This window comes from Cheilinus undulatus, linkage group 15 (assembly GCF_018320785.1).
Source record: "Cheilinus undulatus linkage group 15, ASM1832078v1, whole genome shotgun sequence".
Taxonomy (NCBI): Eukaryota; Metazoa; Chordata; class Actinopteri; order Labriformes; family Labridae; genus Cheilinus; species Cheilinus undulatus.
In genome coordinates, this window is record NC_054879.1 from 17,030,725 (window position 1) to 17,045,367 (window position 14,643).

General features: G+C 39.1%; 1 protein-coding gene across 1 annotated transcript in view; it reads right to left on the minus strand.

The window, feature by feature from the left end:
* efnb2a (ephrin-B2a) overlaps positions 1-14,643 on the minus strand; it is a 51,178-nt gene that overhangs the window by 31,576 nt on the left and 4,959 nt on the right. The window lies entirely within an intron of this gene.

Consider the following 14,643-nt stretch of genomic DNA (forward strand, 5'->3'; position numbering starts at 1 on the left):
TTGTCAGGGAGTGGAGTTAAATTTGCCTAAAAGTAGAATAATGTTGCCATTTAGTCTCAGAGTCGTGTGATCCCCTGCAGCATTCCTATGTTTGCACATGCTCAGACTCTCGCACATTCACAGCAGAAGCTGGAGTTGGGGTGAAACCTCGTGTTTATCAGCTAAATGAATTTGCCCCATGCTTAAATACGATTTGAAATGTTAACTGTGACGCCCAGGAGGATTTACACGGCACGCTGTGAACGCTGTTGCATGAAAACAGACGTGAACACATTAATCAATGATTTATGAACGTGTTGTGGATATTATTTAGATTTATAAATGTCGATCATGAGCACTTGTGACTCCATGTGTGTCTGTTAGGAGGGAGAATCAAACCATAAAATGATAAATCAATGACCCACAAACTATTCTGATAACCAGTTAATCCTAAAAGCATTTTAAGCACACAATCCCTCAAAAGTGAGGATTTCATGCTTTTTTGCATCAACGTGACCGTAATCTAATACATTTATGATTCTCTAATGAAATAAGACATCTGATTGTGTCTGATTGAATGTTTTTAGTATTTTCTGCAACTTTTCTTATGCTAGAATGGGAACTACATCATGGAGTATGCATGCAACTTGCAGTGTTTCTGCAAACAGCCTCAAGTAGCTGAACCTGGCATTAACCAACCACAGGATTAACTGATTTATAGAGCTGGAAACTGAAAGATCAATTGATTATGAAGGTAACTTGAGGTTACAGTCTGTTTTGAAAGCATTCAGTTATATTTCATTTTTAATTACTAATAAAACAGTCCAAAACCTTTTCAAGGACATTCTGTTTACCAAGAGAAGAGCCCTTAATCCTCACACTGAAGTGGGCCAGCTAATGCTGTTAATAATTTGTGTTATGAATTTATTTTCATCTTTATTTCTTTCATGTTTTAGCTTTTATAATCAAGTGGCACTCTTTTTCCATCTTATGAGTGTCACAGCTCTTTATTGCGGTTTAAATCTTCATTATGTCTATTTCTATGAGAGGCTCTTCATGCATTTAATTTGCTTCTTGTAAAGCGTTCTAAGGGCAATTCCACACCGAGGGTTTGTTTGCTTTACCATGTTTTTCTATCACTTTTTGCATAATTACCTCAGCTCAGGTCTGTGTTTGCACAAGGACATTTACAGGGGGACCAAAATGCACGATGCAAAAGGAAAATGCTCTCTTATTTTTCTGAATTTCTTGCAGGGAAGTTTGTGAGGTAAACAGCTACTAGGTGACTCTGATTGTTGTTTCATGTATGAAGACACTGTTATATGATTTATGTCTTATGCACTTCATTTGTACTGTATGTACTCAACCTGAAGTTGCAGCAGCCAAAACACATTGTCTGATCACAATAAAGTCTTTTTCAGTGAATATACAGCCTGCTCCTGCAACCTGCCCCCAACTGACTGGCACTCCTTGACGCCTGCCTAGCTGTGGCTCCTCCCAAGACACTTTAAATTTCAAAATGCACAAAAATCTACATGCATCAATGTAGGATCTGCTCATTGTTTTCTTTGTAAATGATACCATTTGGAATATAGGCAGAACTAAGACTTGAAAATGATCTGTTGATGAGCTAGAGCTGCTGAAGTTCATCGAGAGAGTTGAGAAGATGAGCGCATTGATCCTCTATTCATAGGAAGAGTTTCCATCAGGTCTGCTTGTGCATCTGAGCATGCAGGGCTGGCTACAGTCAGGTTTAATCCAAAATGTGCAGTGCTTCCTGATTTTATGTTGCACTGAGGCTGGTAACTTCAAAGAGCTGCACTAGAATCTGAATAAGTGGACTGCAACCCACCTGTGTTTTCAGCACAGTTGTTTGGTCTTTACCGGGGTTTGATTGCTAGCTTTCACACCAGCATGAATGCACCACATTAACTCAGCAGATGGACTCAAGTTCACTGATAAGGTGTTTGTTTAACCCTTGACAAAACAGGTCAGATGTGAAAATGCCTAAAGTTTAATTTCTTCGAAAAAAGGGGAAATTAATCCAGTTTTAATTTCAAGTATGATTTGGTTTCCCATGATTATGAAAATAAGATATTTGTAATTGTATATATCTAAGTTTGATGAATGAATTTGATGCAAATGTTGTAAAATTAATGGAAATCCATGTATTTTAATGGTGATCACAATCTCAGGATTTGGATTTTTTGCCATAATGGAGTAGCCCTAATGAATGTTGCAGGACAAGTCAATCATTCTAGGGATGCAGGGTTGTAGAGTGTTCAGCATTGTCACCTTAGAAGGGACCAGGTTTGAATCCTTTCAGCCAGAGCCTTTCTGCATGGAGTTTGCATGTTCTCCTTGTGCAAGTTCTCTTGCTTCCTCCGGATGCCAAAAAACATGCAAGTTACGTTAATTGTTGTAGATATGAACGTCAGCTCTGTGATTTGCTGGCAATCAGTCCAGGATGTACCCCGACTGCACACAAAAGTCTGTAAGCATACTTTTTGTACCTAAAATGTCAGGGCAGGCTGAGCGTCATGACCTTTACCATATATCCTGGAAGAAAACACATCATCTCTCATCATCTCTCCCCTAAATCCCTCCCTGCTCATCTCTCCCAGTGACGACTGAACGCAGCGTAAAGTTTTTTTCTCCTGACTACAAAGACATTCACCGCGGGGCAGCAGGGGAGCCTGCTCGCTGGGGAGCAGTGGCGAGGCTCAGTCGATTCATAATTAACAAAGAGCGCTAAATGAAATAGTGGGGGGAAAATCGTGGCATAATCAGTTTTATATATATAAACACAGAGGCTGCTTGCTCTCACAGAAACATTATTTCTTCTCTGTCACACACACTTAGACGTACAGAAACAGACACATGCATTATTTCTTTGCCTCCTCTTGCAGCATGCATCATCTTCAAAGCTTACGGCAGGAGCATGTGCACAAGAGAGCACGCATATACACATGCACAAGTAACGGCTAACTAGGCCGAGTGAATATTTCTTCCTTCGCCTAAGGACACACTCAGCCGCGCAGTGTGTCCGGTGACAGAGAGAGGGAGAGAGATAGAGAGAGGGAATGCACGTCTATGCATTGCAGCGTTACACATCTGTGAGTTTGTGTAAAGCTGGAGGGGTGGGGGTGATAATGTGGCGTATGGTATGTGTATGCATTGACCTTGTGTGAGCGTGGTTGGAGCGATCCACTCATGCATGGATGTGGTGGGCTTGTGTGTTTACACGGGGGTGAAAGCAGGCATGCATGTACTGATTGTGTCAGTGTGGGTGTAGCAGAGCTTGTGGTGGCCCTTATTTATCCACAGAGGTTAATCTAGAAATGTTTCAGTAGATTTAGCGAGATCACATGACAAAGAGGTGAATGGCGGATCCATACAACACAGCTGAGCCTCAGTGATGCAGTCAGACATGTCTGCTACATTGGTAACCAGGCTGTTGAGTATTGTCCTCAAAAATTAATACAAAATTCAGGATGTTTTGTGCATTTGTAAAGAGGTATTTAACCAAACAAGCAGCTATTTAGACTATTTAGAACAGTGGTTCTCAACTGGTGGGTTAGAGCCCAGAAGTGGGCTGCAGGATGCTTTTCAGTGCCTTGGGAAAAAATCAAGCCCTCTAAAACATGCTTGTTGTCCTCTATCACTGTTTAGACACATTTGGTGCTGTCTGAGGTCCAAACTGGGATATTTTGTCTTTATATAAATTTAATGGGTTGAAAATGATCAGAAATCTGGGTCATTAAGAAGCAGATAGTCAGTCCTGAGTCTCAGTAAGTTAAGGGGCACTGGCCTGCGTGGTTAACAGGTGGAGTGCTTCTGAGTTTCTTCAGGCTTGAATATGATCAGTAAACATTTGACTCTTACTATCATAATGAATTGATTTTGGACTATTTCAATCTCAATCTGATCTTAACTTCAGATTTACCTGTTTGCAACATATTGCAAAATCTAAATCAAGCATTTTTAGCACAAAATTTTCAGCACTGAGGGTTGCTGATAGCTCTCTGAGTGCATGAACATGTTGTGAGAGCAATGCTAAAATCATTTTTCTTACTTACTGTGATTAATTCAGACCTTTGTAATCTGCTTATTGCAAAAGCTCATATTATAAAAACATTTTAACTGGCATTTATTGTATTTCCTTTATGAATACTATCCAAATATTTTACAAATTACAATACAATCAAGTGCTAGACAGTAACGCCAGTATAAACACTGGTATTGGCAGTTTAGTGGCTTTTTTCTGCAACTTTTTGATAGCATCTCTGATGCAATGTTTTCTGAATTGCATAGGTTTTTAGTGCCTCTTTATCAATCGTTTAGTGCGGTAGCATCCAAACAAGCTGCATTTTCCCAATAGACAGAGCCTTTTGTCATGATCCGATATCAAACCTCTAACCTGCAAATTTCCCAGGATTTGTGTGCACAGCATGTTCAAGACAGAATCTGACCTTGCTTCAAATGACAGCATGCACCTTTGCCCATAAAGTCCACAAAAGCAGAGCAGAGGATCATGCAGAAAAACATATAAACAGCATGTTTCTTTGCACTGAAAAGGTTGATTGGCTGCTTGTTTGCTTCCTGTTTTGACGGATTCAGGGGTGAGACAAACGATCAGGGGTTGTTTTATTTTGAAATTGACTAGATGCTGTGTGCATTTCTGTGCATGACTTCCTGTTTGGGTTGATCTACACAGTGCAGTTTGATGCAGGCTTAATAAAGACTCTACTGGAGCAGAGTGGAGCAGGCAATTCTGCGATGTATTGCACAATGCAGACAGAACGCGATGCAGAAGGACTATGTGAAAATTGGGGCTAAATATGAGCAGATGCAAGCAGAGTTAGAGACATGCATCTGTAGCAGACCATTTACTTCTATCACTGCCTGATTGATGACATGCCCATGCTGCCGGTGAGCGTGCGGACAGGTGGTTACGAGTGAATTCTGAATAAACCAACATGGCAAACCCTGAAAGTTAAGCATCACAAGTGCTCTCTGCACTTTCTGTTCACCGATTAAATTTGCGGATCACTTCTTTCCAGCTGTTATGCAGGGAGACTTATCATTTTAAGCCCGTCATTTATGTAAGGAAACATTTAAAATTAGCATTTGACAAAAAAACACAAATTGGTTTGATGTAAAATCAATAAAAATGCAAATGAAAGAGGAAATATCTTCCTGTGACATATGATCGCTGTGTGCGTGTGGGCCTGTTCGGCATGTCTAAATCTGATATTTGGAACCATAAAGGCGACATCCTGCTCTTTCTCTGTCTTTACAATTCAAAAAATGAGCTCTGCCTTAGCCAGGGGCAAAAAAAACAAGACGAATACCATCGTCTCGATTACACTGTTGTGTTTGAGCCAGCTGATTTACAGCAAAGTGCTGCATAATGAAAGCATTCAATAACACTGTCAGAGGAGATAAAACTGTGCTTTAAATGTGGGTTTAACGATGAGCTGCCAAGAGGCTGATTAAGGCTAAATATGACTTATTCTGGTTGGTGTCTTTGAAAACACAAGGAGGAGGAGAGATGGCAGAGTTGGACACTCATTCAGGATTTTCTGCTGCCTTCTCTCACGCTGGGAGATTTGTGACAGGTAAAAAGACGCTACATTGAAATGGCAGGTTTGACAGGAGTGGTTTCATTCACATTTATGGCAAAATTTAAACAAGAAATTCTACAAAAGAAAGAACAAATGTATGCAGGTTTCTATCTGCTACAGCTATTCCAATATTATAGGTCAAGATGTCGAGCATAAAGTGGTGATACTTGTGGAAAAAGTGACTACAGAATCACAGGGTTCAACGCTGTGTTGCTTCACAGTTGATAGCTCATATCTTGGAAGCTAGATAAGAGATAAACAAGAGGAAGCAGGGTTTTATCAGTGGAAAAGGAGTTTTAAACAACTTTTTTCTAAACTTAAGCACTCTTGGAAGAGTTCTAGTAACAGCCTTGGGTGCTAAATTAGGCGTGCTAATAAAAAGACGTCATCGCTTGTTTGCTAAATGTGCTTCAGCTGCAAAAAGTCACACTTTCCTTTTATTGATGCACCAACCACCTCCTTCAAGTCCATATTTTGAGCGTTTTACACTGCAGTGTGTACACACATGTTGGATGACAACCCCAGCACAGACAGGAGGAGGATGCAGCTCCAGCGTGGACAGAGAGGATGAATAAAAGGACACAGAGAGGGAGGGACGGACAACAAATAAAAGCCTGCTCCGCCGTCTCATGATTGTAAATGTGTTTGACCCCTCCCCACCCTCCTCCACCGGGGCCCCCCAGCCCGGTTAAAGGCACACTTGGCCCTTCACCCCTCCCCTAGTCTTCCTCAAAATAAAAGCCTCCTTCTTTAGGAAGACTCCCTGCACCATAAATATTCTTGCAGCAAAGAGCCGAGAGCCGTTTATCACCGAGGTCTGCTGCTCGTCTGGATGTTAAAAGCATCAAAGGCTGATTAATCAAAATGGGAGAGAGGAGTGAAGTATGTAGTGACAGATAAGAAAACAGAACTGAGATTCATTTACTCTAAGTCATCTAGAGGCTATATAACTGATTCAGTGAATAAAGTTAGCCTTTTAACGCCCTGTCATGTCCTGCAAGTGGAACTTTTATGTGATTGTATTTGTACTTTTAAAGTTACATGTGCATGAAATGACTCTGTAAACATGCAACTAAAGCCTTACAGTCATAACATCTCAACTCCTAGAAAGCTATTCTCTAAAATCACATTTCAAATATCACGATACAATCATAAATGTTCTATTCTTTCAAAATAGGAAAAACCTGTCGTATAAACCAACTAAATCTGGCAAATGAACTGTAAATAATGCCGAAACAGGATGACATAAACAGTTCTGCAATACAAAGCCCTAACAGCTGATTTCTTGAAAACAACTCGCTTTAAACAGCCATATCTGACTTTGTCAGCCTTTACAGGAGTTGGTAGAATATTTTAAAGAAAGTCTATGTTGCAAAAGATAGTATAATTTCACATTTATTGTTATGTTGCATAAAAACAAAGCTTTTAGTCTGGAAATCAACATATTAATTAGCTTTAAATGATTAAGCAGCTCAGTTATTCTATTTTAGAAGATTAAAACAATCCACATACAATCATATATTGTAGCAACAAATCAACTGAACTTTATGGCAACGATAGTACAGCAAAAAAGCTAATGGTCCAATAACCTAAAACTAATGTATAAAATGCTGAATTCTTCTCTTTAACAAGTTAAAAAATAATTTATGTAATTATTAAATGTTGAAGTGTACAGTGAAGTGAAAAAGCAACCCAATTTCATGCTTATCATTACAAAACCAAAACTTAAAAGTCCGATGATCATTTTCTTTTTAATAAATAAAACAAAAATATCTCGTTTAAAAGAATAAATAGCTTAAATAATCATGTATGACTCTATAAGCTAGTAAAAAGGTAACAAAAATCATTTATATGCTACTTAATGCAAACTTGGTGAAACCAAGAGCCAATTAATCACCATGGTGATGGGTTACTTGCATTTTAAAATGCTCATTTATTCTCTTTAATAAGATTTTAAAAACATAAAATCCAACTTGTGGTGGTTAAAAAATAGCATACTCTTAAATTATATTATGTAGCTAAAAAGCTTGTTAAGCAAGGCACAGCAGTGAGCTAACAGGCAATTAATCAACATGTGAGCTTTTCTTTTTCATGAAAATGCATCAAAAGTTGAATTTCTTCTCTTTTACGACATTAAAATGTCAAATGAGCTTAATCACAGTTTGCTTAAAGTATTAAATGATTTGTAGTTACAAAGCAAATATTGTTTATATCATATATGAGATCCTGATAGTCAATTGATCAAAATATTATTTTTTTTTCTTTAATTAAAAAATGAAGGAAAAAGCTGATTCTATTTAAGTGGATTAGAGCAATACAATTGAACTTTTAAAGACTGTGGAGAAGCCAGTGCAATGGTAAAAGTAATATTTGAATCAAATGATTAAAAAAACTTCATGTTCATTGTAATATAGCAAAGAGTTAAAGCTATAAGTCGACTAATCGATGTCTTACATTGTTTTTAATCATTATAAAAATACAAAAAGATGAATCCTTCTCTTTTGCATTATTAAAACAATTCAAAACATATATAAAGTGGCATAAAGCTGTCAAACTTGATCTTAACTGTTCCATAGCAAAGAGCTAAGAGCCAGTTAATCCATAATTAAGTTGTTTTTATGAAAGAAGCAAAAGCTGATGCCATTTTTAAAATAGACTGAAGCAATCAAATATGTTTGTATAACACTTTTAAGAGACTACAGTAATATTTATATGTAATATTCAGTAGCAAAAATGCTGATAAATAGCAAAGAGGTGATAGTCGATTAATCAACATGTTGCACGGCTTAATCAATTAAATACAAATGATACTGCTTTAAACAATGTTCAATATCAATACAAAGTGATGCAAACCTGTAAAACTATGTAAACTGTGAACAACAAAGAGCTATTGTAAATTAACAGGTAAATGTATTAAAAAAGTAGAAAATCCTTCAATTTGACATGGGTCAAACATTCAAATATGACTTTATGAGGCTTTAAGAGAGTAAACATTATGTTAATAAGAGGCAAAAAAAGCTGGTAAACTTCATGTAACTGTAAAATAGCAAGGAGATAGAGTTAATAGCTGATCAAACAACATATTAATGGGTGTTTAATTATTAAAGAAGAGCGGAAAACGCTGGATTCTTCTCTTTTACAAGATTAAAACAATGTTAATAAGATATCAAATAGAAAAAAGGGGACAAACTTCATGTAATACAGTAAAGACATGAAGCGCAGAGTGGATTAATCAATGTGTTGTTTGATTTTAATGAAGATTAATCAAATATTTTCTTAGCTTTATTTAAAAAAAAACAAGGTAATTAAATTTCACTTTGTGCTTTCTGAACATTCAGGTAAATTATTAACTTAAACAATAAAAGATGGAAATGAAAGAACAATGTTTGCTCTTCTCTCTCTTTTGTCATGTCGTGCACTATTTGTCCGTCCCTACGTCGAGCCTTACGCTCCTCATGAAGCGTGACTCAGCAGAATAAACCAGCTCGGAGGTAAAGAAAGCAAAAGAAGATACAGTAGCACTCGTCTTTTCTCCCCCTCTCATCGCTGTTTATCTCTCTGCTAAACAAACACAGCTAAAACAGCAGAAGAAGAGTTTACAGGATGAGGCTGACGCAGCTAAAACCCCCATCTCTCTCCTCGCCGCTCGCTGTCGGCCCATTTGGCAGAGGGTGAGAACGGCCCCAGGTGCTGAACTCACTGCCTCTACATCTGCGCCACACTCAGATACATTTAAAAAGAGGATTTTATAAGACTAAGAAGATGAGGCGGTAAAATCAGACAGCTGCAATTTTCTGCTAACAAAAGGCCTTCGCTGCTCTTCTCAGAAAAAGCTTTTTAGAGCGCTGACCTCTGACAAAGATTGCTCTTTAAAGTCGGAGCTCTTTAGAGGTTGGACACTGACTTTTAGTTCATTTTTTCTAATATGGAGACACAGATCTGAGGTGAAAGTGGAAGTAGGAAAGGGCTGGGCAATGTGGACATTCCAGTAAAGAATCAAACCATAATAATGAAACATGTTTGATATTATAGAGACAAAATTAAAGTCATGGACACCAAAAGCTAAAATAATACAATCATAACTTACAGACTCCTCCAAAGTTATTTTCTAACCAGAGGAGAACATGTATAAATTGCATACTTAGGTTGGCAACACTATGTAAGGTGGGTTGCCAACATATTTGAACAAATTTTCCTGCATTTTTATGATAAAAAAACATATGAAAAGTGGTTGGAACAGGCAAGGAGTTAGGGTTTCTCCCACTCTTTCCCACTAAAATCCATTGTGTTTAATCATTTTCGCACCATTGTTTTTATTTAAATACACATGATTATATTTTAAAACACCACATATTTCCCTATATTTAAGAAAAGCTTGAGGGGGGAACCATCGCTCCTCTCCAGACCCACCCCAAATTCTGTTGCATTTGTGCAGTTTAAACAGCGTGCCTAGGACTTAGAAACATTATTTTAATTTAACACAAGCTATATCGATATTGATGTTTTTGTTTGAACTATTATCTTGTGTATATTGGTGTATCTCTCAAAACTGATATATTTCCCAGCCCTAGGATTGTTTTCTCACCATGTGTGACAGAATGAGCTGACCAGAAGCACAGGTGGGTGACACCCGGGGTGAATCCTGCAGAAAGTTTACCACCTCACATCTGTTTCCCTCATTTATCTTCGAAGCGGCTCGCTTCACCTTTAGGTTTGGTGTCTTTCTTTGGGTTTGTGTAAATGTGTTTGGGGGAGGAAAAAGGAAACGTTTGGGGCAAAAGGAGCCACAGGGGAGAGGAGGAGGAGCTGGGATCTGCTTCCTGAGAGGTTACGACCGCTGCATCTGTTGCCAGTAAAAAACAAACTAAATGTGATGACTCTCTCCTGTGTTTTTCGTACCTTTCCATCCTCATATAACCTCTTCCTTAATGTTTATTTCTATCAGTAATTTGGGGGGGTTTTGTGAGCCATGGTGACCGCTCAGTCGTAATCCCTCCGTCCTTGTTCTCCTCCTGTGGCCCTGAAGTTATCGGAGCTCAAAGTGGAGGCTGAATATTCACCACAGATCAAGAGCAACTGTTTGAATCCCAGCTGCAATGCAAGGATTCATTAAGGCGGCAGACAAAGAGGCCGGGTCGAGGCACAGTGAGGGTTAATCCACTGTGATTCTTCTCCGCGCCCCAGCTTTCGCCCTCTGTCGGCCGAGAGAGACGGAGGACTTTACGTTGAGTGTCACCCAATCCCCCTTCTCGTCCTCTCTGGTTGTGTCTGCCTTCGGCCCACCTTTCATCCAATAATCCAGGCCTGTGGGATCTGAGCTGGCCTAGACATAATTACCCTCCGTCCCCCAAGGGGCCCCCACGCTTTCTTCTCTCCCTCTCTGATTCATTTCTATAGTTTTTTTTTGCCCGATTCTTCCACTTGCACACAATCTTAATCATCATTTTCTAATCATTAAAAGGCCACGTCAACCTCCATAACCCCAGCAGGGTGAGCCTGCAGTTGAACGTGGCAGGATTTCACTTTCTGCTTGAACTGTCGGTTGATGTAACAAGGGTTTTTCCAGCAGTCAAAACTCGGAGGCGGCACTCTCGGCCTAATTTCTCACTGACATCGACCCTCGTCAAAGCTGGACGTGTGTTTTTGTAAGATGCACCTTTAAAAGACGACATAAATGATGAATTTGTCATTTTTATGAGCAAATATGGAAACACACTGATGTGGCAGGGGTATCAGGATCAGTCCAGGGCACCAGAAAGTTTCTGCCAAGCTACCAACGAGAAAGGAAGGACAGCAAAGTCATTTTGCATCAGCTCTTCTGTCTTCTCAATCGTCAGCAGCTTTTGAAAGACTTTATTAGATATTCGGCGCCTTCACAACTTGGTTAAGGTGTTTTATGTGAAAAAAAACTTAAAGATGCACAAGTATTTAGGAAAAAACATCCAAAACTATAAAAAAGGAAAAAAAAAAAAACTTTTTCTAGGGATAGTTCTGAAAAATGATCAAAACCTTCAGAAAAAAACTCTTACACACGGTCAAAACTGTACAAAAACTTAGGCAACATTTCCACATATTTTGGTTGCCAAAAATGATCTTTCTTTATGAACTCAGTCATGTTCTATTACCCAAATAAGGGCAGTACTGTCTAAATTGCATAAATAGGTTGACAACACTTAAGAAAGTGGTTGCAAAATGTGAGGAGGGAGGTGAACTTCTTCAGATTTTCTAAGTTGCACAAATTGTATGTCGGCAACTTTTGGAAGTGGTTAGAACTGGTTAGGAGCAAGGGAAAGTACATATTTTTCAACATTTTGTCAACTTCTTTATGCAGTTTGGACAATTTGCAGGAGTTTGCCTGCAGTTTTTGACATTTATACAGGAAGAATTGCCTGCAAATATGATGACAGGACTTTAAAAAGTGTTTTTAACAGGTGAAGAGAGAGAAATTCTCAGACAACACACGTATTTTCCACATTTTGTCAACTTATTTGTGCAGTATTGATAATTTGCAGGAGTGTTCCATCAATTTTTGACAATTAAACATGACAAACTGCCTGCAAAAATGTTGACAGCACATGACAAGTGTTTCTAATAGGTGAAGAGTGAGAGGGGCCAACATCTGAAAATGTTTTAATTCATAAAAACTGCAGGCAAACTTCTTCAGACTTCCTTAGTTGCACAAATATGTTGGCAACTTTTAGAAAAGTGAGTATAACTGGTTAGGAGCAAGGGAAACCACACACTTTTTTCACATTTTGTCAACTTCTTTGTGCAATTCGGACAATTTGCAGGAGTTTGCCGGCAATTTTTGACAATTAAACTGTAGGAAAAGCCTGCAATTATGAAAACAAAACTTTAAAAAGCAGTTTTACCAGGTGAAAAGTGAGAGAAGCTCACTTTCTATATGTTTTTATTAGTCAACATTGCAGGCAAACTCCTCCACACTTTCAAAATTTTACAAACATGTTGGTAACATTTGAAAAGTGGGAGTTTTCCTGACAACTAAACACAAAGATCTGCCCGGCAACAATGAGTGAGTAAAACCAACTTTCACATTAAAGTAAATCTTTAAGTTTATTTGTCATTATATATCATTATTTGTAGATACAAGTTTCTCACTAATTTATCTTATTCATTGTTAGTTTTTTCAACGTGTTAAGCATGTTTAAGTTAAATAAATGCATGTAATGTTGTGTTTAATAATTAGGATCCCAGTACCAATCAAAATTATTTTTGCCATAATCCAGCACCCCAACAGTGTTTTCAACTGCAATGAAAATATAGAAAGTTTAAAAAATGGTGAATTCTGTGACAGGGGAGTACAGCTTAGGTGAAGAAGTAAACTTGTCTTTGTTTGTGTTCCTGAAAATAGTCATTTTGGAAAATGTAGAGCACAAAAATACAGCAGAAACAAAGAACTTAGCCTTCACTGTAAGACTGAACTGAAACAGGTGGAGTTGTCTCAGCTTGAAAATCCAAAATAGCCTTTTCAGCGCTACTTTCTGAGCTAAGAGTGCACATTTTTAGTTTTAAGCAAACAGTACTTGATCACATTTGAATTATTTGGCAATCATCCTTTAATCTGCACAGTTTCCATAAGCATAATGCCTTTGGGCATCATGCTTTCAGACAAAAAAAAGCTGCTCTAATGTGATCTGATGTTGCCTGTTCAGGTTCTTTTGCACATGTTTCTGGTACTAGAGTTGGTTTTGTGGTCAGACACTTTTGCACCAACTCATTAAGAGAGCTTCCGTCCGTGTGGATCAAGTTTAATATTGCATGAATGCTGTGCTAAATGCAGTGGCAGAGTGTTTCCTGGTTCAGGGTGCCCTTCTCAGTCATTGTTACATTAAGACGCTCAAGTTACCCTAACTTGGGTGGAATAAATGTAACACATACAAATATGAGGAGCACAGTCATTCAGTTCGCAATCATTTAAGTCATAAATGCGTACAGGGTAAGAAAGATACCACCATCTGCTCAATTCGAGCCAGGGAAAACTGGTAACTAAATTAAAACCACTGATCTTTCTCCCTCTCTGTCGCTCGCTCTCTCAGCTGAAGAAAAGAAAATTAGAGGCTCCACGGGGGGTTCAGGAAAAGGAGGGATAGCTGGAGGAAGAGGGGAGGGCGTCCTTACAGCACAAGGCCTCGTCAGTCATTCATGATGGAGCTGCATCTCTCTGGCCGCCCCCGCCCTCCTCCATCTCCTTCTCTGTCTCTCTCTCTAACCCCCCTATGTTCACAAAAGGACCCACAGAGGTGCCCCCGTCGCTGCCCGGTCACAAAGGGTCTTTGGGCTTCTATGTAATCTCTTAATGAACTGCAGTGGAGGAGAGGCAGCGCTCCTTTTACATAAACCATGTAAAGCAGGCCTCGCTTTTGTTTCTCCCTCCCAACTACAAAATGGATTACCAGAAGAAGGGTTGGGGAGATCGGGGGAGGAAGGAGGGCGAGGTGGTGGGGTCATTCTCTTGTTTTTCTCTTCGGAAGGTTCATGCATAAGGGCAGTAAAGTAGTAAAGCGCAAACAACAATGAGGTTTAATCGACACAGCCGAAGGCCCTGCGCTGGGATTTTTCTATATGCACACACTTAGCATGCACATACGCACACACTCCGAGTGTTTCTTTATCCTCTCCCCCGGCCTGCACGCACAAAGGCATTAGACCGGCCCAGCCTTCACATTTCTAACATTCATCCTTCCTTGAATAGTCAAAGAGGAACACAAACTAACAGAGACACACAGAGGCCGGGACGACTCGGGCTGTGGAGCATATTGCTGACCTGCTGAATAAAGATATTCACGCTTTGGGCTTCTCTTTCTGCAAGCGAGGAGGAATAACCGGCTCACGCACAAACAGGCACCATGAGGACTGTCAACAAGCTGTGAAAGGGGATAATAAAAAGTTTGTGTGCCGTTTATTCAGTTTTCTATCAGGGATGAAAAGTGTGAAAATGAGAGCAACATTTTCCACCATGGTCTGTCATCGACGTCTCCAGCCTGGTGATGGAAAATTAAAGAGAACAAAGAGCGCT